A 5,978-nucleotide genomic window follows, 5' to 3' on the forward strand; every position below is an offset into this window, starting at 1 on the left:
AGCCTCTGCTTAGGGACTGGTGTGGTTTTTTTTTCCTCCTTCCGGTGTCTTTTATCTGCCTTTTCCCCTCTCCTTCTCCGTTTGTCCGCCATCTTCTCTTACCTACTCTCCCTTGGCCACTCCTCCGTCTCCCTTCTTCTCCTTTTCTGCGCGCTCTCTGGCCGCTCTGATTCTGGTCCCGCCTCTACTGACGGTGCGTAGTCTCGCAAGACTTCGGGCGCAACTCTCTTCATTCCGGCCGGCAGTTGCGGACGTCGCGCCCGTAGTCTCACGAGACTTCGGGCGCCCCGCTTTTCATCCCTGCCGGCAATCACGGACACCATCGCTCCTGGTTCTGCCTCAGGCCTCTGGTACCCTTATTGTTTCTGTTCCCACCCTTGGGCTATTTTACTGCCCCTTGCTGCAGGAGGGATCCAGGATCCGGTTGGCCAGCGACCCTCAATTAGTTTTTTAGTTACCCAGAGTCAGCAGACATGTCTAAGGATAATCTGCCCATTAACCCCTCAATTCCTGAAGACATGGAGGATCTTCCCCATGGCTAGGATTCAGGCTCCATTATAGATGATGCGCAGTCATTGGTGCTCCAGCGCTCTGTTGCTGTCGCAATTCAAGTGGCTATGGGATCTATGTCCACTGCCATTTCCCATTCCATTTCTGAGGCCCTTATGGCCCATTCATCCTCATCCAGGACCCAAGGCCTTCCCAGGCCTCTGAGTTCTCACAAAATTACCTCTGAACTACAAGCCTCCAGAATTATGGTCGCTGGTGTGAAGTCATCCACCCAAGATGGCGCGCCTCGATCGCGCAAGAGAGCCTATGCCCGCCAGGCAGAAAAGGCGAGGCAGTGGAAATGCGCCAGAGCGCAGCATTTTACAGATTCTGAATCCGACCTTGGGTCAGAGGAGGAGGCTCAGACCAAAACAATAAATAGTTCAGAGGAGTAACTAGATATGATGGAGGCGGACCCACCCGGGCCATCTTCCTGCCCAACCATATCCACTGCCACCGCCGCGGCGGTGCTTTTGGACCCCTCGGGTTCGCTGTTAGATCCCTCTGGAGAGCCACTCTTTGACCCTGATGCTCTCCACCATCCGAGGTCCGCGGAATGGCTCCCGTCTGATCATATTGCCAAGTACCTAGAGGCCCGTATATGCCAGCCACTCAGCAAAGAGGCTCGCAATAAATTGAGGGCGGAGTTCCCCAGACCCATAATTCCGAACAAGGTCTGTGAGACCCTGATTGTGGACCCCAAGATGTCCCAATTCCTGGCTAAGTCGGGGTGGAACCCCCGTAAGGGTCTTGAATCGGCCTTAAAGGCCTGCCAAGATAAACTCTTGGACATTCTAGGTCCTCTGACCAAGATTTTTGAATTGGCTGAATCCGCCGGGGCCCAAAATACGTTGGTGAACCCAGAGGAGCTCCGTGGTTGGGTTCAGCGGGCAGTATGTGTTACGAGCAATGTCAACACTTCCCTCTCTATTGAGAGAAGGAAGGCGATCCTTTTTAAGACTGAGCCCAAACTATCCAATTTGGCTTTAACAGAGGTGGGTAATGACGCCCAGGGCCTCCTTTTCGGAGATTTTTTTATTAAAGACCTTAGTCGTTTGGGGGTGCCTTCACCGCCCTAGACAAGGCTCAATCATCCATGAGACGAGTCTTTCAGGGGCGGGTCTCTACCAGAGCCGGCAGCTCCAGGGGCCTTCTGTCCGGCCGGTCAGCTTACCAGACCTGTGGCGCGGGTCGAGGCTCCTTCTCCTACAGAGCTTTCAACCAGGAATCCAGGCAGCCTCCGGCTTTCTTGCCCACCCGTGGTACTTCATGGCGATCCCGAGGTGCCAGAGGATCCTCATCTTCCTGACGCCCATTTGGCAAGTCTACCTCCTCCATTGCTTTCTTCAACTGCTTGGGTAGGGGAAAGACTCCGACTTTTTTCCCATGTCTGGTCGACCATCACGTCGGATCCGTGGGTCCTCTCTACTGTCCGCAGTTTCCACATAGAACTCGTGAGTTCTCCAATCCGCATCCCGCACCCCCACCCCGTGGTCCTTCCCATCCCAAAGCAACGCCTTCTACACAGAGAATTGTTGGCACTGTTTGGAGAAGGTGCAATAGAGCGAGCTCCTGGCCCGGCCGGTGATCAATCTACGGGCGCTAAACTCTTTCGTTCATTATCGCCACTTCAAAATGGAGGTCAAAATGGAGGTCTTCCCGGACCTCTTACTAGACTCGTCGGGTCTGCAACACCCTCTCGTCCTATCGGAGTCTCTGCAACTCTTAGCCTGCAGGGTTTCGGGGAGTCCTGGGGCATCCCGGGAGTTTCGGACTCAACTAGACGCCTTTTGGAAGAAGCATGGGCTCCCGGCACCAGACCCTCCTATCGGGCAGCCTGGAAATCTTGGGCTGGCTGGTGCTTGGCTAGGCACGTGGATCCCGTTTCGGCGCCTGTGACCAAGATCCTTCAGTTTCTCACCTCCTTATTTGAGGATGGGAAAGCATATCGTACAATCAATTTGTTTAGGTCTGCCATCTCTTCCTCTCACCAAGGATTTGATGGATGCCCCGTGGGTCAGCATCCTCTGGTGTGTCGCCTCCTTCATGGCTCCCGTCTTTCTCGACCACCTAGACCCCATTTTTCCGCTACCTGGGACGTTACTTCGGTCTTGTCTCTATTTTCATCTTGGCCGTCGAACTCGGACCTTTCCTTGCAGGAACTTTCGGCTAAGTTGGTCTCACTTTTCTGCTTGATCTCTTGCAAAAGAGTCTCGGATGTCCGAGCTTTGGACTACGACGCGCGGTCTTTTACCCCAGAGGGCGTTGTGTTCAATATTTCGCGTCATACCAAAACCAACATTCATTCTGTGTCGTACCCTAGTTTCCCTGATTTTCCAGCTCTCTGCCCTGTCGCCTGTCTGCGGAAGTATGAGTCTCGCACATCTCTGCATCGCTCTTCAGCGTGTCCTCAGCTCTTCAGAAAGGTAGTAGGGAGGAATCGAGCAACTATAGACCAGTGAGTCTGACATCAATAGTAGGAAAATTAATGGAAACCCTATTAAAGGATAGGATTGTGGAACATCTAAAATCCCATGGATTGCAAGATGAAAAACAACATGGGTTTACTTCAGGGAGATCATGTCAAACAATTTTTTTGACTGGGTGAATAAAATAATAGACGGTGGAGGTGCAGTAGACATCGCATATCTAGATTTTAGTAAGGCTTTTGACACTGTCCCACATAGAAGACTTATCAATAAACTGCAGTCATTGAGCATGGACTCCCATATTGTTGAGTGGATTAGGCAGTGGCTGAGTGACAGACAACAGAGGGTTGTAGTCAATGGAGAACATTCAAAACAAGGTAATGTTACCAGTGGGGTTCCACAGGGATCTGTACTGGGACCGATTTTGTTTAATATCTTCATAAGTGATATTGCAAAAGGCCTCGCTGGTAAGGTTTGTCTTTTTGCTGATGACACAAAGATATGTAACAGGGTTGATGTTCCTGGAGGGAAACGCCAAATGGAAAAGGATTTAGGAAAACTAGAAGAATGGTCAGAACTCTGGAAACTGAAATTTAATGTGGATAAGTGCAAGATAATGCACCTGGGGCGTAAAAACCCAAGGGCAGAATATAGAATATTTGACACAGTCCTGACCTCAGTATCTGAGGAAAGGGATTTAGGAGTAATTATTTCAGAAGACTTAAAGGTGGGAAGACAATGTAATAGAGCAGCACGAAATGCCAGCAGAATGCTTGGAAGTATAGGGAGAGGTATAAGCAGTAGAAAGAGTGAAGTGCTTATGCCGCTGTACAGAACACTGGTGAGACCTCACTTGGAGTATTGTGCGCAGTACTGGAGGCCATATCTCCAGAAGGATATAGATACTCTAGAGAGAGTTCAGAGAAGAGCTACTAAACTAGTACATGGATTGCAGGATAAAACTTACCAGGAAAGGTTAAAGGACCTTAATATGTATAGCTTGGAAGAAAGAAGAGACAGAGGGGATATGATAGAAACTTTTAAATACATAAAGGGAATCAACTCGGTAAAGGAAGAGAGCATATTTAAAAGAAGAAAAACTACCACAAGAGGACACAGTTTTAAATTAGAGGGGCAAAGGTTTAAAAGTAATATAAGGAAGTATTACTTTACTGAGAGAGTAGTGGATGCATGGAATAGCCTTCCTGCAGAAGTGGTAGCTGCAAATACAGTGAAGGGGTTTAAGCATGCATGGGATAGGCATAAGGCCATCCTTCATATAAGATAGGGCCGGGGGCTATCCATAGTATTCAGTATATTGGGCAGACTAGATGGGCCAAATGGTTCTTATCTGCCGACACATTCTATGTTTCTATGTTTCTTCCTTTCGTACCGTCGTCCCTTTGCCCCTGTCACCAGCGTCACTCTGGCCAGATGGGTAAAGTGGACTATGACCTTAGCGGGAGTGGATACTTCTGTTTTTACTGCGCACTCCACAAGAGGGGTTTCGGCGACCTCTATGGCGGTTGCGGGAGCGCGGTTGGAAGATATTATGCGTTTGGCTGATTGGTCCCGAGTGTCCACTTTTCGTGAGTTCTATTTTCGTCCCCCTACTCATGCCTTTTTCTCCGTTGTGAGTCAGCTTTAAACTCGCAATAGGAGCCTCCGTGACATGTAATAAAATTGCATGATTTTCCTAACTTATGACGTAAAGTCATGATTTTATTAAGGACACGGAGGCGAGTATTGCCCCTCCCTGTCGTCGTCCCCCTTTTTTTGTCTATACGTTTTACCTATGATCTTGTATGTTATTTAAACTTGTACTGCCTATTTATTCGTCATCAGGTTGCCTGTCCTTTGTATGCAGTTTTTTTTTGTACGCTTTCTTGTGCCTTGTCCACGCTCCTAACAGTAATGCATTCCTTGAAAGGGGGGTTTGGGGGTCACTCAGTATCTGGCAAATAATAGACTGGTGGATAAAAGTTATCAAAAATATATAATTTATCTAATATATAAAAAATGCATTCCTGTTTGTTTCTTTTTCTTCTCTTCTGTGTTCTCAGGATGAAAGATCACCATCATGGGGAGCCTGAAATCGACAGTTGTATTTTTTCCAGCTTCGTTCTTCAGTTTGGAAAGTTCATGTTCCATTGAGGTTACATTGCAGTTAGTTTTCGGTTAGAGATTGGTTCTTATCCGTTCAACAGTCCCGAAGAGGCGTCATCTTCAAAGAAAGAGGAAGAGTCTAAGGGGACCAGGACTATTATACTGGGTCACATAGGGGAGGGTCTTGTCAGCATGGTTACTTGTAATGGATATGTTTTTCTTTGCTGCTATTGTTTGATTCAGTAAAGAAAGAGATAGCAATACTCGCCTCCGTGTCCTTAATAAAATCATGACTTTACGTCATAAGTTAGGAAAATCATGCAATTACACAGCACAATCTACTTCCAGTAAATGATTATTTTTATGTGCGCACAAAGGATCGAATTACGGTACCCGATGAGCGTTTCATTCGTTCATCAGGTAATCAGCCTACACGGCATCCACCGCAGCCAGTACACCCAAGAACTACTAAAGTGAGCAACACAGTAACCTGTGTCACAGTGAACTACACTGTGACAATATGTCTATCTGAATTTTTTTACATAATAAAGCATTTTTTTAAAATCATGTATCCATTTCTGAAAGCCATGTATTTTTTATTTTTCTGCCAATGATCTTGTGTAGGGCTCCTTTTTTTGCAGGGAGAGTTGACATATTTATTGTTGCATTTTTTGGGTGCATATGATTTTTTGATCGTTCAATATTACATTTTTTGGGGCAAGGGGACCAAAAAATTGCATTCTTTTAATTTTTTTTATGGCATTCACCTGAGGGGATAGGTCATGTCATTTTTATAGAGCAGGTCGTTACAGACGCAGCGATGCCTAATATGTCTATTTTTTTTATTTCTATTAAAGGGAATGTCTAATCTCAGACAATGGGTACATATTGCTA

Source organism: Bufo bufo, chromosome 5, assembly GCF_905171765.1.
Source record: "Bufo bufo chromosome 5, aBufBuf1.1, whole genome shotgun sequence".
NCBI classification, from domain to species: domain Eukaryota; kingdom Metazoa; phylum Chordata; class Amphibia; order Anura; family Bufonidae; genus Bufo; species Bufo bufo.